This window comes from Cupressus sempervirens, chromosome 10 (genome assembly GCF_028749045.1).
Source record: "Cupressus sempervirens isolate cs-2001-9-10 chromosome 10, ASM2874904v1, whole genome shotgun sequence".
NCBI lineage: Eukaryota > Viridiplantae > Streptophyta > Pinopsida > Cupressales > Cupressaceae > Cupressus > Cupressus sempervirens.
In genome coordinates this window covers 670,699,324-670,714,101 of record NC_143127.1, presented here as the reverse complement: position 1 = coordinate 670,714,101, position 14,778 = coordinate 670,699,324, and positions in this window count along the sequence as shown.

Below are 14,778 nucleotides of genomic sequence, written 5' to 3'. Positions count from 1 at the left end.
ATCTTCACTCTGCCGGATTCCAGCCGTGATGGTGAATCACGGTTTACTGACTGCATTGGTAGAGAGTTTCCATTCAGAGATGAACACATTTCATTTGCCGATGGGTGAGATGACTATCACACCAGAGGACATATGGAGGATCTTGAGGATTCCCTTTCACGGTGCCCGAGTTGTATATGATACAGTGCCTCAATTAGGGACAGAGGCACTATCTATTGTTTTTGAGAGAGAGCTACCGAGGGGCAGGGCCATCAGGTGGGATGAGCTGATGCATACTTATGGACCTACACATAGGTTGGCATCTGTGTTGGGTATTTTCTTGAGCTGCTTCCTATGTCCTAACAGGGGACAGCATGGGTTGGAGTGTCGATGGGGTGTCATGCTCCGTAGGATGGTTGAGGCACCTAAGATCTTTGGGTGGGGTCAGTGTATGTTGGCCCATCTTTTTCATGAGATGCATGAGGTCGTCTTCCACGAGAAGAAGACCATGGCAGCAGGTGTTTATGTGTTACAGATCTAGGCCTGGGAGCATCTCCTTGTATGTAGACCGATTTTTGAAGATTCTCGGGAACCCATGGAGCCCTACATTTGCAGATATCGAGGGCATATTACCCAAGCCCACCTGGGTAAGACTGAGCATTGGCAGGCACATCTCGATGACCTAGTGTCCATTATATGGTGACCCTGGAGAGAGACAGAGGATTGGGATGATGCCCCAAGAGAGCTGCCCTGGATGTTTAGTTCTCGACCGCTAGCAGGCAGGACAACATCTATTATAGAGAGATTTGTCATCTCTCGAGTGTGGCGACAGTATGGTAGACCACTGGACATTGCAGCTGAGTATTGTACCTATGCCAGGGTACAAAAGGATATAGAGCGAGGATGGCCTCCATAGATGGATCCAGGATGATCCATGATAGATATTCGTAGTTTGGTTGCAGTTTAGTGGGACTACTTGCCAGAGGTAGTAGATGTTGGGATGATGCTTGCATATCAGGCATTTTTGATGAGCCATCCATTCCTACGCTTCATAGATCCATTAGGGATGATAGGGCAGGTATAGGGGCAGGGACAGGGATCACAGCAGCAGTAGGCATAGCCACAGGTGCCACCACAGGTCCAGCACCGGGTATAGCAGATGCCTATTCCCCCATGGTAGATGGGATCATACCCAGGCACTGGGGGTAGTGGAGCAGGACACAGTCAGCGGAGGAGGCATAGGACAGAGGAGCAGGTTCTTCAGCAGGAGGTCCCATAGCAGCAGGCACCTCCACCGCAGTAGGCACCTCCACCTCAGCATGCACCAGAGATGGTCGATGAGGATATGCTGGATCAGCCAGTAGGTGGAGTATAGGATGCGGTACGGCGATACCTAGAGCAAGTTCGTGCAGCCTCCCGACATTTGGGAGAGTTGCAGATTGCAGTGGCAGTCAGGGATGCGCAACTGGTAGAGAGACAGATCGCTAGAGAGAGCGCGCGGAGGCTACAGAGCGGAGGCTAGAGTTGGCATAGGCTGAGATCTGCTTCCAGTCTACTCGAGCCACATATTATTATGCTGCATACACTAGTGCAGTACCTGATGAGACATTGCAGGTGCAGTGATTCTCTCAGTACGCACGAGAGTCCGGAGGTGCACGACCTCCTATCAAGCCGGATATGCCACCACCGCCTCCACCACCTGTTGCCCCTGTTCCTCCTACTCCTCCCGGAGGTGAGGGTTCGAGACAGAGTTAGATGCTCTGTGCCAAACTTTTATTTTGATCTCTGGCTATGTATCGATTGGTGTGCCAGCACTAGATGTATCATTTTTGATCGATTGCGCTTGAGTAGCGCCCATTTTATTTGTACTGACCCATTCTTTGATATATACATATACGAGATTTTGAGCCAAGTATTCCTGTGTACATGTCATTGTCTGTTTTGTTTTGCTCTGATGTTCATGAGATGTATGTTTAGATAGAATGTATATGTATGAACTGACATCTGACATAGTTTTGTGCATTTTTTTATTTGACAGTCACAAGTATTCCATGGAGGAACGAGAATCGATGAACCAAACGCTTGTGCAACCATGGAGGAATCTGATGCATGTGGAGTATGAATAGGATTACCGTCGAATTGTGTGTTAATGCCAATGAAGTATGCAAGATTATGATAAATGCAGCCTTAGGTCTGGTCACCAAGCCTCGATGATTTATCATCATTGGATATAAAACAAAGCTCGTATGTTACACAACTTCCACTGACATTGCAATCATGAAAATATGAATGTAACATACATTATTGGAATGTCGGGATTAAATGTAAGCATTCAAGGCACAAGAAGCCAGAATGACCAGAACATTTGTCCCTTTTAATGTAACAAGTTAACATAAGCATCAAAGCATGAATGCTAGGATGACCTGAATGTTGCTTATATGACAGGCACACCAAACACACAGGAGATTCCTCTTATGCAAAGTATTCAATATTCATGCTGTCCGCAATGACCCTTGCGTTCGTAACCTGAGACAAAAGTGTGCTAAATATACTCGCAGTGACTCGTACATTCACTTAATAGGACGAGTATCAATATGTACTATAGCATGAAGAGTTCACTCCAACAAACAAGGAGAAGAACCAATATCGTTGACATATCTGTATAAAAGGAGTCGAGGTACACACGGCCATCCAATACGGAATGGAGGCTCTTATAGTGGACACCCCTCTCATAGGAATGTATCAATGTATTGGAACTAAACCACAAACAAAAAACATATGAAAAGATCATGCCCCCAGTCATTACTTCTCTAGTTGGAGATGACATCATTGATGTTGCTCGAGGAGATATGATAAAGCAAAACAAAGCAATAAGAGAAAATGCTCAGAAGATCCAAACAAGTATATCATTGAGATTAATGTTTTCGGGATGATGTCAAGTGTCAATGTCCAGAATATGTAAGAAAGAAATCTCTTCAGTAGGGTGACAACAGTAGGCAGACGTAGTTAGAACAACTGGTGACTATCACGAAGGAGATTCTATGAGAAAAATCTCGAAAAGAGCGACACTGGTGACAGTAGGCAGACACAGTCAGAACAACTGGTGACTATCAAGAAGGAGATTCTATGAGGAAAATCTCGAAAAGAGTGACACTGGTGACAGTAGGCAGATGCAGTCAGAACAACTGGTGACTGTCACGAAGGAGATTCTATGAGGAAAATCTCGAAAAGAGTGACACTGGTGACAGTAGGCAGATGCAGTCAGAACAACTGGTGACTGTCACGAAGGAGATTCTATGAGGAAAATCTCGAAAAGAGTGACACTAGTGATAGTAGGCCGATGCAGTTAGAACAATTGGTGACTGTCATGAAGGAGATTCTATGAGGAAAATCTCGAAAAGAGTGACACTGGTGACAGTAGGCAGACGCAGGCAGAACAACTGGTGACTATCACGAAGGAGATTCTATGAGGAAAATCTCAAAAAGAGTGACACTAGAGGACAATGCCCTCGACCTATGACAAATCTCAGTCTATGGATACATGAGCAGGACAAGAAGGAAAGAAAAAGCATGAAAGTGACTAACAAGAGGCGCTTGTTTACCAGGTTCTCACCTTCTCCGATTTTTTTTTTTTTTATAAGACTTTTTCTGATTTTTAGGACTTTTTTTAGGTCATTTAGATATGTACAGAGAGCTTGCTAAGATTGAATCAACTGAAAAATAGCTTCAGGTGGAGAGTGTTCATAGGCTCTTTAAGCACTTCTCCTTCAGTTGTAGAAAGTTGATAGGCACCAGATCCATATACTGCAGTAATGATGTAAGGACCTAGCCAGTTTGGTTCAAACTTTCCCTTTTGCATTCATTTTTGTTGATTCTTAGGATTCTCTCTTAGGACGAGATCACCCAGCTGGAAGTCACGTGGCCTAATCCTCCTATTGTAGCTTCGCGCCATTCTTTGTTGATATGCTCGTAGATGATCACAGGCCACTTGTCGTCGTTCATCCAGCAACACAAGTTCTTGAAGCTGGGCTATCCTACAGTCACCATCTGTGATAAGTCCTTTCATAGAGATTCTCAAGGTAGGAATCTCAATCTCTATCGGGAGCACAGCATCTGCCCCATATACCAACGCAAAAGGAGTCGTGCCCGTTGGAGTTCTAATGCTTGTTCTATATGCCCATAGGGCTGGATTGATTTGGAGATGCCAATCTTGCCCTGACTTACTTACTGTGCAATGAATAATTTTGAGAATTGCCTTATTTGATGCCTCAGCTTGCCCATTACCCTGGGGTTAATAAATAGAAGACCAATGTTGTGTAATTTTAAATTTCTTGCATAGTTCCTTAAGGTCTTTATTTTTGAATTGTCCTCCATTATCAGTAATGATTGAGGACAGTATACCATATCTACAGATGATGTAGTTTGTGATAAAAAGTGCTACAGTTTTGCGATCAACAATTGTGAGAGGGACTGCCTCTACCCATTTCGTGAAATAATCTGTAGCGGTGATAATGAACTTATGTCCATTAGAAGAGGTTGGGTGAATCTTCCCTACCAAGTCAAAGGCCCATTGTTGAAATGGTCATGTTGAAGTAGAGGGAATCAACTCTCTAGCTGGAGCATGAATGAGATTCTCATGTAGTTGACACTGTTTGCAGGACCTAGCATATTTAATAGCTTCTTGCTCCATTTTAGGCCAGTAGTAACCAGCACGAAGGAGTTTGCGAGCTAGTGTTAGGCCATTGGAATGAGATCCGCAAATGCCTTCATGAACGTCAATTAGTGCATGTTTGGACTCGTCGGGTTCTAAACACCTAAGGAGTGTTCCGTCGAGACCTCTCCTATATAGATCATCAGCAATAATGACATAATGTGAAGCGTTATGGATTAGGTAACGTTTCTCATTCCGGGTCAGACCTTTCGGAATGGTTTGATTATGAAGGTAGGAATAGATGTGATGGTAGCATGATGATTCTTGTCCTATAATAGAATAGATCATCTTTGAATTAGGTGTGTCATAGGCTGGGTAGTGTAACGCTTCCACCAAGAACTCATGTTAGAGATCATTTTCTGGCATTTGTAGAAGGGAAGCCAGAGTGGCCATGGCATCAACCACTTTATTATCTGCACGTGGAACCTGTTGGAAGGTTATGTGTGCAAAATATTTCATCAATTCATCAACCATGTGCTTATAAGGAATTAGTTTTTCATCCTTTGTTTGATACACATCATTTACTTGGTTGATGACAAGCTGGGAGTCACCGAAGATATCCAATTGATCTACTCTCCATTCAGCTGCAATTTTCATACCATTGATGAAAGCTTCATATTCAGCAATGTTATTTGTACAAGGAAACAAAATCTTGTATGCTTTGGGCAATGAGTATTTCTGTGGTGTGATGAAAAGCAATCCAGCACCTGATCCTTGTTGTGTGAAGGATCCATCGAAGAACATAACCCATGTATGGTGAGTGAGTGTTAGAATTGACTCATCTGGAAAATCAATGATTATTGGTAGGAGACTCGGTATGGGTGCCTCAGCTAGCTGGTCTGCAATTGCCTGTCCCTTTATAGCTTTGCGTTCAACATATTGGATGTCGAACTCACTTAGTATCATGATCCATTTAGCCAATCTTCCTGTGAGAGCTGCCTTACTGAGTAAATACTTTAAGGGATCTATTTTAGCCATAAGCCGTGTAGTGTGGGCAAGCATGTAGTGTCTCAACTTTTGGGAAGCAAAGACAACTGCCAAGCAAGCTTTCTCAATAATACTGTAGTTTTTCTCATAAGAGACCAATGTTCGGCTCAAATAATAAATAGCTCTTTCTTTGTTATCATTGTCTTCCTGAGCCAATAGGATTCCCAAAGATGTTTCACTTGCTAAAATGTATAAAAGCAAAGGTTTCCCACGCATAGGAGGCATCAGGATTGGTGGATTGACAAGATACTATTTAATTTGTGTTAAGGTTTGCTCACAATCCTGGCTCCAATTGAATTTCACACCCTTATGTAAAGTCTTTGTGAAGCGTTGTGATTTATCCGCCAATTGTGAAATAAATCTGCAAATAGATTGAAGCCTTCCTTGTAGTCCTCTCATCTTACTGATGTTACGAGGTGGTGGCATGTCCATTATTGCTTGTACTTTTTGAAATGTCCCCTTTCTGATTTTGTATGATATTTCCAACCTTTAATCAGATCTTTAAGATCAAACAACTGATATCACAAAGATCCACCAAATTTCTTAAGAAACCCCAAATCGGGTATGTCGAAAATAGTGCCAAAAAGCTTCACAGCTTCACCTGTTATTAATAAATCTGAAAGTAGAAATTTTTACAAAAATTTGAGCAGCATAAAAGCCTATAAAATTTCATTTCTAGATCTATATAGCCTTTACAAAACAGCTCACAAATGTAGGACAAAAACTATGCTCATCGGGCTCCCGAAATTAACACAAACATGCCCGGAAACACCACAAAAACACTAATAAACTATCTCAGAAGTTTAATCACATCCCAATAAATATATTCAGCTCTATTTTAATAGCTTAAAGTCTAAAATACAGAACCAACCAAAACTGATATGAAATGCTCAACTGAAAACACCAAACTCATGCAAAAAACCACACCCAAAAACCCACAAATCTACACTGTTCAACACAAAGGCAAACTCTGTATGAGCATGCACATGGAATGGCTTCAAACTCCCATCCTTAGCCTTCCTAGAAACCTACAAACTCCCATTCTTGGGTCTCCCTGGAAACCTGCAAACTCCCATTCTTGGGTCTCCTTCTCCACAGGTTTGGTAGCCTCTGAAGAATAACAAAGAATTGAGCAAAAATCAAGTTCTGGAATGAGCCCAAAATGTCTCCAAACCCCTTAAAAGAGGGCATAACTGTAACTCACGTCCAAGAGAGGTTAATGAAACTTATTTTAATAATAATTTTCATTTATTAGTCCAACGATTTCCAAAGATTAACCCCCTTTTTCTGAAACTTCACTTTCTTGGGCCTGCCTGCCTTAGCAAAGATTTTCTTTTTTAATTATTTGAAAAGGGGACATGACAAGTCCTCCCCTCCCAATCATTGCTTGTCCTCAAGCAATGGCTGAACAATAAACCAATCAATCCACCTGGATCCCAAATGTAGTCATGAACTATACTACTACCAATTAACACAAGCTCCTGCAATATCCTCTGCAATATGACCAAGAGGAATCCATAATCAAATTGACAATTATAGCTCAACCAAACTCTGAAATCACCACTACCACAATCAAAAACCCATGAGGCACAAACTCTTAGAACATCAGAACCCAAGTAAAGTGGACAAATCAAACTATCAACACAGTAAATACCATCAACGCATCCCACTGGCCTATATGGAATGTACAATCCAACTCTGCAACAATGGTGAACCCTCTCGAATGAAACTGTACCAAGTATGGAGAATCCACACACTGTACAACTCCTGCAGTCAACACAACTCTACAAATCATCGACCACTATCTCATAACCATAACTCCCATACAGTGCTGATGGTGAAAAGACATTACAAGATAAAGAGTAAGAAATGGAATCCAAACCAAATTTGTCTGCCATCAACTCCTCAGCACAAGGATCAAATGCTAACTGATGTACATACCCTGCAATATAATGTTGATAAAAAAAAGCAACCTCAGTCAACAGCTCACCATGAAGAAGTGATACAACCCACTGTGACTGATCACCAGCTAAGTCAAGAGATGTCATAGCCAAAGGAGTAGAATCAATAACAACACCTGCTAAAGCATCACTCCAAAACTCCTTCTCTAAGTCATGTATTATCAACCTGTCAATTGCAGGACCTATCACCATGTCATGCCCATCACAACTCTCATCCCGAGGCATCAAACTATCCCATAACTGATGATAAGCACTAGGAACCAAAGTACATCTCTGTATCATCATCTCATCAACATGGTCATCAAAGGTAGATAGATGAGCATACCTCACAGTGTAATGCCGATAGAATGCACCAATCTTAGTCAGTGGCTCAGACTGCAATCCAGATGTAACTAACTGCAATCGATCATTAACCAAGTTGGAACTAACTACTACCTTTGAAGACATTGCGAAGGGAGTAGTATTACTAGTAGGAACCATGCCAACTATCAGCTCACCAACGTCACACATGGTCTTTGATACAACATCTCTAGTCTTCGTGCCATTAGTACTAGAGGTCACCACCATGTCAGGCACACCACAAAAATCTGCTACAGCACCCAACTCAATTGAACCTGACTCTAGTGGGAATGAACCTAATATGCCAATGTTAGTATCAAGGATGGATGCATCCCCATCTCCACTATCTCTAACAATCTCGGCCATGCACATCCTCGGATCACCAAACACCACAGCTTGTGACTGTATAGAAATAGGTAAAGACTGTAGTCGCTCTAACTCCATGGTCACCTTAGCCAAATGAAACTGTGACTCCTTGAGAGCCAATTGTGTACTCTCAAGAATCTCAGAAGTCACCTCAAGCTGCTCAATAAGCTCACTCACCTCATCTTCCTTGGCCAACAATGCATCATATGCTATACTACCCCACTCCATAAGATAATCTCTGTCGGCTACCAACTGCATATAATTTTGTCTCAAAATCCGAATAGCCTCCCATAAAAAGTAGATCTCTGTCAAGGAAAGATAACTTCCTCCCTGCTCATCACTAGTAGGAGAACCCCATCCATAAACTGCTAACAACTGACGAGCAGCATCGAAATGTTGGCAAGTGATAGCAATGTCTTGGTCACTAACTCTCAACTGATTAGACACATGATGGCACTGGCTTGACTGTCTCCTACAAACTCCTCTGATGCACTGTCTGAAGGAGTGTCCTCAAAGTTACTAGTCTCTAGAGTATTACCATCCATATCCTGTGAATCAAATCTAAAGCTCATATCAACATACGGAGTATCAAAAACATTAGCATTGTTGTCCAACTCCTCTGTACCCAAGGAAACTAAGTCTATAAAACTGCCCACTGCATCCTCCTGGATGTCATCAATGCCAATATGATCCTGGGACTCATCTATACACACTGCCAAATATGAAATATCATCAACACATTCCAGCAAGTATGGTCGACTGGATATATGAACAAAGCCCAACATTGGTGTATAAAAACTAATACCAACATCAAACAAGATACTGGCACAAGAAAAGACAACACCATGTAATCTACTAATCAAATCCATGATAGCACCCAAACAAACACTGCTACCAAAAAGTGTTAAAGATCTCCAGTCAACTGAATCCCAAATGCCAATATAACAATCTCGAGTCCATATCCATAAAGTAGAATCAACTGGTAACTCAAGCAAACTCCTCACCTGAGTAATATGACCAATAACAACTAACTCCACATACCTGTCATGATGAGATAATGAAGTCACAATACTATCTTGGTTCACCTTCAACTGGCTGGACAAATCATGTGAAGTACTACCAGCCTCAACCTCATGTGATGAAGCATCTAACTGTGCCTGGTACTCTTTCTCAGCAAAGTCATGAATGCTCAATGTCTGCTCATCTCTACCAGGTATCTCACCATCCTGCACAACAACATCCTCATAATCATCATCTGAACCCACTACACTGTAGTCACTGCCTGTTGTAACTATACCATCTTGAATACCTGTGGCATCACCCTTTGACAACCTGTAAACAATTGTCTCAATTTGAGTATCAAGTTGACTGTTACTATCAATCTGTGTAATATCCTTTCCCACCACCTCCTATGGCAGAGTAGAATCTGAGACCTCTACCTGGCTATCAGCTAGTTTCTCAAACTCCTCATGCAAGTTCTTGGGAATTGTGTCATTTGTCTTGTGAGAAAATCTGCCAAATAGAAATCCAGTCAACTTATCCACCTTAGCTGGGTCAGATAACATGTCATTCATTATACGGTGGTGCTCAACCAACTATTTAGACATGTCATGGCTTATTTTCATAACTTTATCTCGAATGTCTAAATAACCATCCTTTCTACTATTTTGACTCTTGCTATCAATTGTCCAAGATCATTTCCTCTGAGACTCTGTACTATACCTGTCCATTCTGGATAAAGTAGAGTGTAACCCCAATAGGATATAACTTCTTCAAACACCAAGAACTAACATGCAAATGATTAGAAGTAGCATGCAACCATAGATTTGGACATGCAACTAATTAGAAGCAACATGCAACCACCAAATTATGACATGCAAGATCTGGGTAGTTGTCAAAACTGACATGCAAGATCTGGGTACTTGTCAAAACTGAAATGCAAACTTCTACAACCACCAAATTCACCAAGAACTAATATGAAAATGATTAGAAGTAGCATGCAACCTTAAATTTTGACATGCAGCTGATTAGAAGCAACATGCAATCATAAATTATGACATGCAAGATTTGGGTAGTTCTCAAAATTGAAATGCAAGATCTGGGTAGTTGTCAAAACTGACCTGCAAACTTCTACAAACCCTCAGGCTGGCAAGATCATGGCTCTGATATCACTGAAATGTACCCTTTCTGATTTTGTATGATATTTTCAACCTTTAATCAGATCTTTAAGATCAAACAACTGATATCACAAAGATCCACCAAATTTCTTAAGAAACCCCAAATCGGGTATGTCGAAAATAGTGCCAAAAAGCTTCACAGCTTCACCTGTTATTAATAAATTTTAAAGTAGAAATTTTTACAGAAATTTAAGCAGCATAACAGCCTATAAAATTTCATTTCCAGATCTATATAGCCTTTACAAAACAGCTCACAAATGTAGGACAAAAACTATGCTCATCGGGCTCCCGAAATTAACACAAAAATGCCCGAAAACACCACAAAAACACTAATAAACTATCTCAGAAGTTTAATCACATCCCAATACATATATTCAGATCTATTCTAACAGCTTAAAGTCTGAAATATAGCAGCAACCAAAACTGATATGAAATGCTCAACTGAAAACACCAAACTCATGCAAAAAACCACACCCAAAAACCCACAAATCTACACTGTTCAGCACAAAGGAAAACTCTGTATGAGCATGCACATGGAATGGCTTCAAACTCCCATCCTTAGCCTTCCTAGAAACCTGCAAACTCCTGTTCTTGGGTCTCCCTGGAAACCTGCAAACTCCCGTTCTTGGGTCTCCTTCTCCACAGGTTTGGCAGCCTCTGAAGAATAACAAAGAATGAGCAAAAATCAAGTTCTGGAATGAGCCCAAAATGCCTCCAAACCCCTTAAAAGAGGGAATATCTGTAACTCACATCCAAGAGAGGTTAATGAAACTTATTTTAATAATAATTTGCATTTATTAGTCCAACGGTTTCCAAAGATTAACCCCCTTTTTCTGAAACTTCACTTTCTTGGGCCTGCCTGCCTTAGCAAAGATTTTCTTTTTTAATTATTTGAAAAGGGGACATGACACTTTTTCTGGATCTACTTCAATTCCCTTTGCAGAAACAATATATCCTAACAGTTGTCCTGATGTGACACCAAATGCACACTTCTTAGGATTGAGCCGAAGACTAAACTTTTCCATATGATCTAGGATTGGTCCCAAATTGTGCAAATGGGTATTGTGTTTAGTGCTTTTGACCAAAGTATCATCAACATAGTCCTCCATAGTTTTATGCATCATGTCATGGAAGATTGTAGTAACAGCCCACTGATATGTAGCTCTAGCATTCTTTAAACCAAATGGCATTACATTCCAACAAAAGGTTCCCCATGCACATGTGAAGGCTATTTTCTCTTGATCTTCTGGTGCAATTTTTATCTGATTGTATCCAGAAAAACCATCCATAAGTGAGTACATCTCATAGCCAGCTGTCATGTCCACAATCATATCAATATTAGGGAGTGGGAAGTCATCTTTAGGACATGCCAAGTTAAGATCACGGAAATCTGTACAAACTCTAATAAACTTATCATGCTTGGACACAGGGACAATATTGGATATCCATTCAACATAATCAATTGCACGAATGAAACCAACCTTCAGAAGTTTCTCCAATTCGGCTTTGACTAGCAATGCAACATGAGGATGCATTTTGTGGAGCTTCAATTTAACTGGTTTTATGCCTGGCATTATGGACAAGTGGTGCATAATAAGATCAGGATCCAATCCTGGCATGTCAGAATATGTCCAAGCAAAATTTATTTTCTTTCCCTTGAAAAAGGTAATGAATTGTTCCTTTTCTTCAGTTGACAATGACTGAGCCAAATGTATCACATGAGGATGTTCTTCTGTGCCTAGGTTAATCGGCTGTGTTGGCTCTATTAACACTGATGATCTCTCCTGAAAGTGACTGGGAAGGACATCAAATATCTCATCTGTGGGCGCCTCAGAGAGGTTTTCACCCTTGGATACGTCTTTTTTTTTTACTATTTTTGGATCCGACACTGCCACAATGTGGTTTTCACCATCGGACCTCTTGCAATTTCTCTTTTTAATTATGTGACTAAGATATTTGATGTCGGCCTCAGTCATGTTGACGCTCTACTCATTGGTGGAAGATGTTACAGGTTTGATAGCGTTTACGTAATAGGCAAGAGTATAGTCATTCTGGAATGTGGGGACTTCGTTAGATGCATTGGGGTTCCAGTCTATAAGCTCAGGATGTGCGAGTGCGAGAGTAGTGGCTGGTTCAATTGCATTCATAGTATAGTTATTAAATGCGTGGACCAACAATTCGAGACCTACGACGACCTCACCCACAAGTGTATTCAAATGTCTCAGAGTATGAACATTAGTAATTGATGAATCTAAGACACTAGTTGGACCAGACCCCTGTGACCTATCACTAGACGTTTCACCCACTTCGATTTGATTTTCATAGACATGCACTTGGTCAATGTCTTTATCAGTAGTCACTTCTGAAAGATTGTCAAATTCATATTCATGAGAATCGGTGCTACATGGTGAGAGACTATAGAACTCCCCAACAGTGATAGGGACATACTCTCCTTCAGCCTCTGGATTCTTACACAAATACTCAACATGACATGACTGACTAGATTCTCCCTTTTCTGAATGATATTCGAGTTGCTCAGTATTGTCCCCAGAAGAATCACTAGTATCATCCAAAGTGCTAACACGTGGCACAAAGTCATCTAGCTCAGCAAAGAATTTAGCAAGATCATAAGGAATAGGATGAGGGTAAGAATCCTCATCATCAAATTCTTCCTTTTGAGTACCTGATTCAGATTGTGACTCATTTTCAGATGAACTCTCAGATACAGGTATGAATTTATTGGATCCCAAATGGAAAGGGACCTTCTTGAACCCTAGGCCAATTGTGTCACTGTTGCTTCGAGTTGTTGCTTTGACAGGATCTATTAAACCATTGTTATTGCACCCAATAGGGCCAGTTCCCTTGTAGCCAAAATGCTTCATAAGCTTAAGACCAGGTCCATACTTCTTAGGAGTGATTTCTCAAACTTGTTCTGTTAGGTCTACTAGAGACTCTTCTTTGTAAAGCCATGTAGCAATGGCTCTGTTTTCGCTTTCATCTTCTAAGGGAACTGTAGCTTTGACAAAAGAACCATTAAACTTGGTATGAGGTGTCAATACGAATGGCTTCTTTGCTAGTGAGGGTCTCCCATAATGTCAAGGGGATTCTGGAATTGATGTTAATGATAACACTGGTTCCATTTGGTACTCTCCCATACCAGTTTCTTTCAATTTAAATGACTGCTCAATTTGTTTCAACTTATTGTTGTGACAATCGGTAGACTCACGGTTAGCAAGGACGAAAGATTCAGCAGCTTTGAGCATATTGCAAGTGTAGCTAGTAGTTGCTGGAATAGTAACTTCAGAGCCATGAAATGGGAATTTAATGCATTGGTGGTATGTGGATGGCACACCGCACATCTCATGTATCCATGGCCATCCTAACAGAATGTTGTAGGCTAAGGGAATGTCGAGCACCTGACAGGTGACATCCCTTTCGACAGGACCGACACGAATTGGTAAAGTCACAAGACCTAGTGACTTTCGTTCTACTTCATCGTATGCTTTAATAGTGATCTTTCGTCGAGGATCAATAGAGTCCTCAAAATAACTCAATTGTCTAAGAAGAGCTGCAAAAACAATATTTAGGCCAACGCCATTGTCAATGAGTACCCAACGAACACGTGTCTGGTGGATCATAACCTCAATGTGTAGAGGCTGATTGTGTGGGTGATTCAGTGAGTTGTCATCCTCCTCAGAGAAGGTCATAAGATGAGGTTAGGTCAGGTGACCTACCATGGATTGAAATCATTCAAGATCAAGATCCTGAGGAACGTTTGTCTCTATGAGGGCTCTGTCCAGAATTTGCTTATGAGCGGGTGAGATTTTAAGCAGCTCAAATATAGAAATGTGAGCATTGGTTCGTTTCAATTGATCTAGAACACTATAACTAGTTATAGTCAAGTTCGTCGTGTGTTTTGCACCTTTACCGGATGGACCAGCAAGGGCTTTGTCCTTGTGTTGTTCGAGATTTGAAGTAGGAGATGTAGGACCCTTGAGCACCAATTTCGCATGAGATCGAGTAATAGCATTAGCACAATGTTGCAAAGACATATTATCCATGTTATTGAAAGTAGGGCCTCTCAAGACAAATGGTGTCTTGGGTTTATCATTATCTTGTTTCCCCTTTATGGTAATAACATCGTAGTATTCAAAATCTACAGGTTCAACCATGTGAATAACATTGTCATCATTGGAATATGTATAGTTGACCTTATTGTAGGGTTCTGGTTTCGAAGTCTCTCCTTTCTCATAAGGTG